The sequence below is a fragment of the Loxodonta africana genome, chromosome 3, assembly GCF_030014295.1.
Source record: "Loxodonta africana isolate mLoxAfr1 chromosome 3, mLoxAfr1.hap2, whole genome shotgun sequence".
Classification (NCBI taxonomy): Eukaryota; Metazoa; Chordata; class Mammalia; order Proboscidea; family Elephantidae; genus Loxodonta; species Loxodonta africana.
The window spans coordinates 129,020,385-129,033,908 of record NC_087344.1 but is presented as its reverse complement, the minus strand read 5'-3'; positions in this window follow the sequence as shown (position 1 = coordinate 129,033,908).

The following is a 13,524-nucleotide window of genomic DNA, read 5'->3' as shown; positions in this document are numbered from 1 at the left end:
ACAAATGAATATTAACATCTGTGCAAAACAAGCTTTCAGGCTGTGAGCCAATAGGATTTACAGCAGACTATTCATCTGTATTCTGTTCCTGAGCTAGAGAAATGTTTATTCTCGACAGTGAGTCACTCACAGACATGAGCTACAAAAAGCAGCAATCTGTGACACCACAAGAAACACAGGGGAGACAACTGAAAATTAATTCTCACTCTTGTAATTAAGTATAACATTTTGCATTTTGTTTCCTATGATTGGTGAATATAACCCTTTCCTCACCTATAGTTTTAAGCAAAATTTGAGGCTTGTCTTATATACTGGGGACCACCAGGAGAGGCTTTCTGTGGGAATGTGAGGGTGTTACACGCTTTTTATAGTAAAATGGGTAGTGAGCAGGAAGACCCTGCTCATTGTGGATGTGAAAGCAGTAATTTTGTATACGGAGAATGATAAAAAGTTTTCACTTCTAAGACACTGCAGCTTACTCATCATTATTCACGTTGACAGTGAGATGCCAGAGCATAGTTAGATCTCCAAACTTCATAAAGTAAATTTATTTCATACCTTTATAACTTGTGTCCATCTGAAGCAAAATGGACTAATTTTGAGCACCATCTTCAGTCCTTAAATTACTCTTCCATTCAGCAAAGACGGTGTGCGTCTCCAGCATTGCGGTTGGTGCGGTGATAGAGATGTTCTTGGTAAGGTGACCACACAGAGGAGTAGTAGGTAACACAGGGTGGAGGGCAGCATGCGGAGGGCATTAGCTTGGGGTGGTGGTCAGGTAGGGACACCAGCAGGAGGACTATTGAGCTGGGTCTTAAGAGATGAGTAGTGAAGAGGTGGGGGTGGGTGGCAATCTCATACACCAGGATCAGGAGAAGGGTGAGGAGAAGGAGCCAACAGAAAGGAAGAGGTAGACATTGCAAGGGAGAGATTGTTAGATGACAGCTCAGACAAGATTATGGAGAATTTGGGGGTCAAGACTCAGGACTGTTGATTGATAAAAAAATGGAAGAAAAAAAATTTTTTCTTAATCCTCTGAATCTACTCAAGATACCAAAAAGCATTACAATAAACAAAAATTCTCTACAAGAACCTGAGGAGGAGAAACAACCTAAATGCCATCAGCAGATGAATGGATAAACAAAATGTGGTGCCTACCTACAACGCAATATTACTCAGCCGTAAAGGGAAATGAAGTCATGATACATGTTACAACATGGATAAACCTTGAAAACCTCATGTTGAGTAAAATAGGTCAGTCATAAAAGGACAAATACCGTATGATCCCACTTATATGAAATAGGCAAATGTATAAAGACAAGAGTGGTTACCATGGGTGAAAGGGAGAGGGAAAAGGGAAGTTTTTGCTAAGGGGACACTGAGTTTCTATTAATGGTGGTAGAATAATTTGGAAATGGATAGTGGTGATGGTTGTCCAGCCCAATGAATGTAACTAATGTCACGGAATTGTACATGTAGAAAATATTGAATTGACAGATGCTTTGTTATATTTTTTTTTACCAAAATGAAACAATAATTTTTTTTTTTAAGAAGAAGAAGAACCTAGGGAGGGAACTGAGCAGAAGGGAAGGATATAAAAACATCAGGAACTCATGGGCCCCATGAGGAAGCAGTGCCTGGGATGCTTTGTTTACAGTGGGGAATGGCAGCAAAGTTGGAGAAACATTTTGAGAGAACTAGGCACTCAACCTACAAAAAAAGGGAAGGCATAGCTAAAAAACTCAACCTGAGCAAGGGCAAAATACAGGTGTGGTTCTGGAACCACTGGGCCTAGTACTGTCAGCAGCAGCAACTGCAGCTGCAGCAACAGCAATCATCAGGAAGACTCAGCCAGAGATATGGAGCTGGGGAAGCTGGACACATTATCTGGAGCCTCTGCCTCTGCCAATCCTATGTCCCAGGGTCTCAAGTTCCTGTGGGAATTCCCACAGCAGGAAAAGTCCTTGTCTCTATCCACTTCCTGTCCTCGGGGTCCCTAGTGCAAGGACCCCAGCAATAGGGTCTGGTGACCCCAGCTCCAGTCCCAGCCTCTGATTTTTATGTTGTAGACTGTAAATCAGAATCTGACATTTCCCAGGCCCTAGACTCCATCAGTGACTTCAACATTTACCTCCTCCCCATGGTGCCTCGGTTCCAAGGTGGTGCTTACTCCCTAGATGAGAATGTTTTTGTACCAAGATATAACTGAATTTATAGACCAATCTGTCCTCTAAAACAATATGCTGCTTTTGGGGGGAACCACGATGAATCCTTATGACAATTATGTATGTTTGTGAGATTCAACTGTGTTGTTATGTGAAGCTCTAGACTGCTAATATTCATTGTTGTTCAGTGTTCTATAGTGTGAATATACCACAATTCATTCTTTGGATGATGGTACACTGGGTTGTTTCAGTGTGGGACTCTTACACACAATGCAGCTGTGAGTATTTTTACACCTGCCATTTGACTTACTCATGTCAAATATTAGTGGTGTATCTGGGAGTAGAATTGCTGGTTCATAGGGTCTGTGTGTATTAAGCTTTGATAAATACCGTCAGGGTATTTTCTCGAGTGATTTCACCAATTTTACACTATCATGAGCTCCTGTAGCCTCACCAACATTCAGAATTGTGAGACTTGAAGTTTTTACCAATCTGCTGACTTCGTGGTTTACACTGTGGTTTTAATAGTCCCTGATGACTATTGAGGTTGAATACTTTTCATATGCTTATTGGTCATTAGGGTTTCTTTTTATGTGATGTGACTATTCATTTTTTTTTTTTTTGCCCATTTTTTCTAATTAATTTGAATGAATTCTTTATGTATTTTAGCTAGTAGTCCTTTATCTGTTTTGTGTTGCAAATATTTTTTCCCACTCTGTGGCTTGTTTTTCCATTCTTTGTGGTATCTTTTCATGAATAGAATCTCTTCATTTTAATGCAGTCTGTGTCAGCGCTTCTCAAACTATCTGTAGTGGACTCATTTTTGTTTGTTTTGTTTTTTTAATTTCCAATCAGACACAGAATGATATTTTTGGTGAAATATAAAGTAATAATAAATGAATATAAAAATTAAAAAAGCAAAGACATTAAAAATATTGATTTATAAGAGGACTAAACATTCATTTCCAAGAAGAAAAAGAAATAAAGGATGTAAATGTTCCCGAACCAGGTAAGTAGTTTCAAACTCCCTCATAATTACCTTTGTCTATACTCTAACCCCAAGACCCATGATCTGTGGCCTGGCAGCCACAGAGATGTGGCCAGAGGTAAAAACGAAACAAAACAAAACAAAAAACCATTGCTATGGAGTTGATTGCCACTCATAGTGACCCTATAGGACGGAGTAGAACTGCCCCATAGAGTTTCCAAGGCTGAGATTTTTACAGAAACAGACTGCCGTCTCTTTCTCCCGTGGAGTGGCTGGCGGGCTCAAATCACAGACCTTATTATTAGCAGTCAAGCTCTTTAACCACAACCAAAACCAAACCCGTTGCTGTCAAGTTGATTTCGACTCATGTCAGGGCTAAAGCCCGTCTATCATGACTCTTTCCCCCTCCTGCCCTGAGTTAGCCCTTCTGCTGTAGACTCCACATCAACAACAGCTCCTCCTGAGAGAAAGGAAGCAACCAGACAAGGAGGTCTTATCAGAATAGAAGATCCCATGTTTACTCTTTCTCCTCTTCCCTGATGGGCTCCTGGTGAGAAAAAAAAAAAAAGAGAGAGAGAGACAGAGAGAGTACATTTTTCAGGCAGTTGTGAAGGGTGAAATGGGAGTGGAGAGAAAATTACTGTCAAAGTGAAGCTGGTGTTGTCTATTCCCTCCACTCCCAAACAGGATTTAAGCACTGGCCTGGAGAATTGTAATGTATGAAGTCATTTCCCATAACCATGACAAATAACTGCTATAAGATTAACGTTATTTGGGCTGTAAAGTAAAATTCCAGAGTGAGCAAGAAGCTGTTTTTCATGGTTTAGGCAAAGAAGCTAAGGCCTAAGAGGCTATATAGCGTCATTCCAGCAACAGTAATTTTTTATAACTTTTTATTGTAACATAAAACACAAAATAAATAAATAAATAAAGGCAAAACAAATATATAGCTCAGTAAGTTATCATCAGTCAAACACCCTTGTAATCACCACCCAGGTCAAGAAATAGAACTTTGCCAGTCACTCCAGACTCAACACTCGCATGTACCCAGACTCAACCATAGTCGTAGCTTCTTCCCTTTCTCCAAAACTAACCACAATGTTTCCTTTTTACTAATAACTTCCTTCGGGTTAATGGTTTTTCACCCAAGTACACATCCGCAGACACTATAGTTTAATTTTGTCTGCTTTAAAATCTTTGATATGTTTCTTTTAATCTGTAATTCCGTCTTCCATCCCTTTCTTTTTCTTATGATTCTACTGAAGAACCTAAACTTTGACCTATAAAAGCTGTTGCAATCTTCACCCTGAATCAGAATCTCCTAGACCCGTACGTGTCGCCGGCGAGTCCATTCTGTCTCATAGCGACTGTACAGGACACAGTAGAACTGCCCCATAGCATTTCCAAGGAGAGCCTGGTGGATTAGAACTGCCAACCTTTTGGTTAGAAGCCATAGCACTTAACCACTGTGCCACCAGGGTTTCCAGAATCACCTAGAAGACTCATTAAAATACAGATTGCTGGACCTCACTCCTTGAGTTTCCAATGTAGTAAGTCAGGAAGGATGGGGCCTGAATATGTCCATTTCTAGCTAGTTCCCAGGTGGTGCATGTGTGGCTGGTCAGGACCAAACTTTGAGAATCGCTGACCTGTAGAGTTTTCCAGTCAGAAATTTGCTGATTGCATTCTCTTGGTGCATTTAGCATGTTCCACTGTCCTCTGTGTTCCTGTAGATCAGTTGCTGTGGGATCCAAAGGCTTGACCAGGCTCAGGTTCAATTCCTTTGGCAAGACTAGACTATAGGTAGTGTCTTAGTCGTCTAGTGCTGCTGTAACAGAAATACCATAAGTGGATGGCTTTAACAAAGAGAAATTTATTTTCTCGTAGAAGTTCAAATTCAGGGCATCAGCTCCAGGGGCCACACCCTGGGGAAGCTCCCTTTACATTGGATCAAGGATGTGACCTGGTAAGGGTGTTACAATCCCACCCTAATCCTCTTTAACATAAAACTACAATCACAAAATGGAGGACAACCACAGAATACTGGAAATCATGGCCTAACCAAATTGACACACACATTTTTTAGGGGTTATGATTCAATCCATGACAGGTGGTATTGTATTCTTTCACCCAGAGGCACATAAAGTCTGGATGTGGCACCCTTAAAAAAAGAGATGTTAATAGCTATTGATGTTCATTTGCTAGATCCATTAATTCATTAAGGGTTGAAAACATCGGCAATATTCAAATTATAGAACTTTACTGAAATAATTTTGTAGAGAGATGCTTCCTCATCTATTATTTGGTTACACAATGGTATAGTTCATATAATAAAGACAGAATAAATGTTTGATTCATTTATTTACCCGTTTTCAAGACAGTGACAAATTGGTATCCTGTTATCTTTCAAAGGTGACCAATTCTTGTTATATTTTTAAAAAAGCATTATGAACTCACAGAGTCAAATATATATTATGTGTTTCAATCTCTTGTAGTTATTATCATTATTGAAGCGCTAATTGCTCCATCTTTGGCTAGTGGGAGCCTCTTCAAGTTGGTTCTTGAGTCTTCTTGACATGACCCTACAGCCTTTGACAGTTTCCTTGCTATCTGTATTACAAGATATCCCAGGTTTGCTCGTAAATTTCCTGTGCCAGACTTGAAATTGGCCAGTTTGCTAAGAAGCCTTGGTTTCCTTTAGTATAGAATGGTATTTTAAGACCACAATCTGGGCACTGGGGGGTGGGGGGTGGGGTGGGGTGGAGGAGGCTTATGGTCTCTGGATTGGTCATTGGTCATTGTTTCTAAAATATATATATATATTTATATCTTTTAAATATAAAATATTGCATGTGTTCAGACTGACATTTTCCATTCAATTATCAAGACTACAAATTTCAAGACTCCTTCCATACTGAGAATCGGAGAATTCTGATTCTCAAGGACACAGGGGATGATAGGATTAGAATATCCCATAATTACTCATTTATTTTATCTCACCTTGCATGCACAGTAGTTTCAGAATAACAATCCTAACATTATCATTACCAATTATGATTATGGAAAGCAGTTTAATTTTTTTTATATCTTATTCCCATTCTCCTTCCTTTTTTTTTTTTTTTTTTTGGTTATGGCTGCTCTGTGTACATTGTCAGACCATATACCATTACATACAATTCTCTCTCCCTTTTAGCCCTCATTTTGTCTTAATTCTACAGGAAACTACATCTTCAGTGCTCACCACCAGGCATTACGTCTGTGTCACTCGAGTTATTTTGGCTGTCTGATGCATGTTCTCATTCCTCAAGAAGGGCTCAGGGGAATAAAAGTCCCTGGGTTTTTGCTTGTTGATAACAGCTTGTGCTTTTTATACTTGAAAGTCATTTTGCTAGATATAAATTTCTTGGCTCACATTTCCATTCTTTGAGTATCTTAAACATGTTATTTTTCTTACGGCATGAAGTGGTGTTGTCACAAAGTCTAAAGATAATATAATTTTCATTTCTTTATAAGTCACTTGATTTTTTTCCTAGATGTCCAAATAATTTTTTTTTTTTAAGTTCAGTAATTTCACTAGAACATTCCATGTTGTCATCTTGGGTTGATGTTCATAGGTATAACTGTGTGCTCTTTCATTATATAGTTTCAAATAAACTTTCCATTTCAGGGAATGTTTCTTTTCTCACATTCTTTTTTTTATTGTGCTTTAGGTGAAAGTTCACAGAGAAAATTAGCTTCTCATTCAAAAATTAAAACACAAATTGCTTCGTGATATTGCTGCAATCCCCACAATGTGCCAGCACTCTCCCCCTTTCCACCCTGGGCTCCTTACATCCACTTGTCCAGTTTTCTTGACCCTTCCTGCCTTCTTGTCTTTGCTTTTTGGCAGGTGTTGCCCATTCAGTCTCATAAGCTTGACTGATCTACGAAGAATATACCTCACACGTGTTATTATTTATTCTACAGGCCTGTCTAATCTTTAGCTGAAAGGTGGACTTCAGGAGTAGCTTCAGTTATGAGTTAGCAGAATATCTGGGGGCCATAGTCTCGGGGGTTTTCCATTCTCTGTCAGACCAATAAGTTTGGCCTTTTTGTGAATTTGAATTTTGTTCTACATTTTTTCCCTGCTCTGTCCAGGGACATCTATTGTTATCCCTATCAGAGCAGCCAGCAGTGGTAGCTGGGCACCATCTAGTTCTTCTGGGCTCAGGTTGGTGGAGGCTGTGGTTCGTATGGTCCTTTAGTCCTTTGGACTAATATTTTCCTTGTGTCTTTGGTTTTCTTCATTCTCCTTTGCTCCAAATGGGATGGAACTAATAGATGTATCTTACATGGCCATTGTAACAAATCTTTTTTCTTTTCTTCATTATTTCTGCTTTCTTGCCTTCACATTTTTCTCATTCACCTTCTATTTATTTTAAGACATTTTTTATTGTGTTTTTTTGCTCTCGTATTCTTCCAAGGTTAGACATCGTATCTAAATTTTTTCTTTTATTCCTAATTCTTTCTTGAGTTCTGTCATCTAATTTCTGTGTTTTACTAATTCTAATTTATGTTGTATCTCTGTCTTGTATTATTTTCTTAATGTATTTTAGCTTTTTTTGAAATAGTAGGTTGTAGTTTAGATTTACTTCAAAGGCACTGTCTTTCTTATGAGCTTCCTTTGTCTGTAGGCTGTAACACTGTTACTTATTCTCTGTTTACTTGTAACTTTGTATAGGATTTGACCTTGATTCCCTTGTGTTGCTCATTTTTATTTGAAATTAGTTCAAGTTCACTTTTCTAACATCACAGAATTCCATCTTCTGTTTTTTTTTTTGTTTGTTTGCTTGATCCTTTGTTTACTTTTATACGTAGAGTTAAAAAATATTATGGTCTGCTTTCTGGATTTTTAAAAAATTTTTATGGTGCTTTAAGTGAAAGTTTACAGATGAAGTTAATCTGTCATACAAATGTATGTATACACATTGCTGTATTCTCCTAGTTGCTCTCCCTTAATGAGACAGCACACTCCTCTCCACTCTCTATTTTCGTGTTCTTTTGGCCAGCTTCTGAACCCCTCTGCCCTCTCATCTTCCCTCCAATCAGGAGCTGCCCACATAGGCTCATGTGTCTACTTGATCCAAGAAGTTTACTCCTCACCAGTATCATTTTTATCCCATAGTCCAATCCAATCCCCGTCCGAAGAGTTGGCTTTGGGAATGGTTCCTGTCTTGGGCTAACAGAAGGTCTGTGGACTATGACCTCCGGGATCCTTCTAGTCTCAGTCAGACCATTAAGTCTGGTCTTTTTACAAGAAGTTGAGGTCTGTATCCTACTGCTCTCCTGCTCCCTCAAGGGTTTTCTGTTGTGTTCCCTGTCAGGGCAGTCATTGATTGTAGCCGGGCACCATCTAGTTCTTCTGGTCTCAGGCTGATGTAGCCTCTGGTTTATGTGGCCCTTTCTGCCTTTTGGGCTCAAATTACCTCATGTCTTTGGTGTTCTTCATTCTCCTTTGCTCCAGGTGGGTTGAGACCAATTGGTGCATTTTAGATGGCAGCTTGCTAGCATTTTAGACCCCAGATGGCATTCTCCAAAATGGGTTGCAGAATGTTAATAGATTTTATTATGCCAATTGACCTAGATGTCTCCTGAAACCATGGTCCCCAAACCCCCGCCCTGCTACCCTGGCCTTCGAAGCATTCAGTTTATTCAGGAAACTTCTTTGCTCTTGGTTTAGTCCAGTTGTGCTGACCTCTCCTGTATTGTGTGTTGTCTTTCCCTTCACCTAAAATAGTTCTTGTCTACTATCTAATTAGCGAATACCCGTCTGCCTCCCTCCTTACTCTCGTTACCGTCAAAGAATATTTTCTTCTCTGTTTAAGTTATTTCTCAAGTTCTTATAATAGTGGTCTCATACAATATTTGTCCTTTTGCAACTGACTAATTTCACTCAGCATAAAGCCTTCCAGATTCCTCCATGTTACGAAATGCTTCACAGATTCATCATTGTTCTTTATCAATGTGTAGTATTCCATTGTGTGAATATACCATAATTTATTTATCCATTCATCCATCGATGGGCACCTTGGTTGCTTCCATCTTTTTGCAATTGTAAACAGTGCTATATGCATATGGGTGTGCATATATCTGTTCATGCAAAGGCTCTTATTTCTCTAGGATATATTCCAAGGTGTGGGATTGCTGGATTGTATGGTAGTTCTATTTCTAGATTTTTAAGGAAGCGGCAAATCAATTTCCAAAGTAGCTGTACCATTTACATTCCCACCAGCAGTGTAAAAGTGTTCCAGTCTCTCCACAACCTCTCTAACATTTATTATTTTGTGTTTTTTGGATTAATGCCAGCCTTGTTGGAGTAAGATGAAATCTCATTGTAGTTTTGATCTGCATTTCCCTAATGGCTAATGATCATGAGCATTTCCTCATGTATCTGTTAGCTACCTGAATGTCATCTTTAGTGAAGTTCCTGTTCATATCCTTTGCCCATTTTTTAATTGGGTTATTTGTCTTTTTGCAGTTGAGTTTTTGCAGTATCATGTAGATTTTAGAGATCAGGCGCTGATCAGAAATGTCATAGCTAAAAACTTTCTCCCAGTCTGTAGGTAATCTTTTTACTCTTTTGGTGAAGTCTTTGGATGAGCATAGGTGTTTGATTTTTAGGAGCTTCCAGTTATCTAGTTTCTCTTCTGGTGTTTGTGCATTGTTAGTAATACTTTGTATACCATTTATACCATGTATTAGGGCTACTAGCATTGTCCCTATTTTTTCTTCCATGATCTTTATTGTTTTAGATTTTATATTTAAGTCTTTGATCCATTTTGAGTTAGTTCTTTTGCATGGTATGAGGTATGGGTCTTGTTTCATTTTTTTCCAGATGGATATCCAATTATGCCAGCACTATGTCTTCAAGAGACTACCTTTTCCCCATTTAACTGACTTTGGGCCTTTTGTCAAATATCAGCTGCTCATATGTGGATGAATTTATGTCTAGATTCTCAATTCTGTTCCACTGGTTCATGTAACTGTTGTTGTACCAGTACCAGGCTGTTTTGACTACTATGGCGGTATAATAGGTTCTAAAATCAGGTTGAGTGAGGCCTCCCAGTTTATTCTTTTTCAATAATGCTTTATTTATCCTGGCCCTCTTTCCCTTCCATATGAAGTTGGTGATTTGTTTCTCCATCTCATTAAAAAATGTCATTGGAATTTAGATCAGAATTGCATTATATCTATAGATGGCGTTTGGTAGGATAGACATTTTTACAATGTTAAGTCTTCTTATCCATGAGCAAGGTATGTTTTTCAACTTATGCAGGTCTTTTTTGGTTTCTTGCAGTAGTGTCTTGTAGTTTTCTTTGTACAGGTCTTTTACAACTTTGATAAGATTTATTCCTAAGTATTTTATCTTCTTGGGGGCTACTGTAAATGGTATTGATTTGTTGATTTCCTCTTTGATATTCTTTTTGTTGGCACAGAGGAATCCGACTGATTTTTGTATGTTTATCTCGTATCCTGATATTCTGCTGAACTCTTCTATTAGTTTCAGTAGTTTTCTTGAGGATTCTTTAGGGTTTTCTGTGTATAAGATCCTGTCATACGCAAATAGAGATACTTTTATTTCTTCCTTACCAATCTGGATGCCCTTTATTTCTTTATCTAGCCAAATTGCTCTGGCTAGCACCTCCAGCACAACGTTGAATAAGAGTGGTGATAAAGAGCATCCTTGCCTGGTTTCTGATCTCAAGCGGAACGCTTTCAGATTCTCTCCTTTTAGGATAATGTTGACTGTTGGCTTTCTATAAATGCCCTTTATTATGTTGAGGAATTTTCCTTCTATTCCTGTTTTGCTGAGAGTTTTTATCATGAATCGGTGTTGAATTTTGTCAAATGCCTTTTCTGCATCAATTGGTAAGATCGTGTGGTTCTTGTCTTTTGTTTTATTTATATGATGGATTCCATTAATTGTTTTTCTAATGTTGAATCATCCCTGCATACCTGGTATGAATCCCACTTGGTCATGGTGAATTATTTTTTTGATATATTGTTGAATTCTATTGACTAGAATTTTGTAGAGGATTTTTGCATCTAAATCCATGAGGTATATAGGTCTGTAATTTTCTTTTTTTGTGCTGTCCTTACCTGGTTTTGGTTTCAGGGATATGCTGACTCCATAGAATGAGTTTGGGAGTATGCTTTCTGGGATTTTTTGACTCTGTTTTCTTTCTCCACTTTTATCTGTCCCTTTTCTTTCCTTTATCTTCATTGTCCCTGATCTACTGGATTTTGATTCTGCTCCTAAAGCTTCTCCTCAGTATGGGGCCCAGTCCCTCTACTTCAAGTAATCTGAGAAACCACTGAAGAGTTTTGAGCAAAGAAGTGGCACAATGTGACTTATATTTTAACAGGATCATCCTGGCTGCTCTGTTGAACAAAGACTGCAGAACATGGAACATGCAAGAACGTAGAAGAACATGGAAGTAAACGGGCAGACCAGTTAGAAAGCAACTGCAATACTACTATTGACAAGTGTTACACACATGAAAACTGAAGCATAGAGAGTTAAATAACCTTCTCTAGGTCACACAGCTCATAAGTGGTAGAGATGGCATTCAAATCCAGGCATTTTAGACTCTAGGATCTGTGGTAAGCATGAGTCATTTGAGGCTGGTCAACATCTTTCAAACATCCTCTGCACATTTTGGTAGTTTTCCACATTATGAGTCCCAAAGCAACATTTCTCAAACTCTCTTGCTGCTAGAATACAGAGGCATATAACTTAGGCTTCACCAGTCAGATTCACCCAGGAGTAGGGTTGCCAGATGTAGTAAATAAAACAGGACACCCAGTTAGGTTTTTAAGGAAAAAAATCATATACATATATATAAATGAAACCCTGGTGGTATAGTGGTTAAGAGCTAAGGCTGCTAACCAAAAGGTTGGCAGTTCAAATTCACCAGGCACTTCTTGGAAACTCTGTGGGGCAGTTCTACTCTGTCCTATAGGGCCGCTGTGAGTTGAAATCAAGTCAACAGCAACTTTAAAAAAAATATATATATATATATATATATTTGAAATATAAATCACGTACCATAAAATTCACTCTTTTAAATTATACAATGCGGTGGTTTTTAGTATATTCATAAAATCATGTGACCACCAACATTATCTAATTCTAGAATATTTTCATCACCCCAAAAAGAAACTCGACAGCCTTTAACTCTCGCTCCCATTTTCTCCTCTCCATAGCCACTAACAACAATTAATCTGTTCTCTGTTCCTACGGATTTGCCTATTCTAGACATTTCATGTAAATGGAATCACACAACATATGACATTTGTGTCTGACTTTTTCACTTAGCATAATGTTTTCAAGGTTCATACATGTTGTAGTACTAATCAGTATTGCATTCCTTTTTATAGTTGAATACTGTGTCATTGTATGGGTTTACCACATTTAGTTTACCCATTCAACAGTTGATGGATATTTGAGTTGTCTCTATTTTTGGCTACTATGAATAATGCTACTGTGAACCTTCACTTGTAAGTTTTTGGGTGGAAACATGTTTTCAAATCTCCTAAGTTAAATTTAATTTCAGATAAACAATGAATAATTTTTTAGTGTAAATATGTCCCGAATATTCCATGTGACAAACTTACACAAAAATTATTTATTGTTTATCTGTTATTCAAATTTAACTGGGAATGTTATATTTTATCTGGCAAGTCTACCCAGGAGAGGTTTGGATGAGGAAGTGAGAAAGAAAGGTAAGGCAGTGCCCATGGCAAATTTGAACAAGTGTTTAAGGACAAAATAATACTGATTCTACACAACCTCTTCCAGAAAATAGAAGAGAACACTTCCCAACTCATTTTATAAGGTCAGCTCTATCCAAAGACATTACAAGCAAAGGAAAATATGAGTAAAGATCTCTCATAAACATAAAAACAAAAATTCTCAACACAAATGTTAGCAAATTTAATTCTGCAGTATATTAAAAGTAATAAAAAAAATAGATAAGAAAAACTAGATAACTGGGAGCTCCTAAAAATCAAACACCTATGCTCACCCAAAGACTTCACCAAAAGAGTAAAAAGACTACCTACAGACTGGGAAAAAGTTTTTAGCTATGACTTTTCTGATCAGCACCTGATCTCTAAAATCTACATGATACTGCAAAAACTCACCTGCCAAAAGACAAATAACCCATTTAAAAAATGGGCAAAAGATGAATAGACACACCACTAAAGAAGACATTCAGGTAGCTAACAGATATATGAGGAAATGTTCAAGATCATTAGCCATTAGAGAAATGCAGATCAAAACTACAGTGAGATTTCATTTTACTCCAACAAGGCTGGCATTCATCCAAA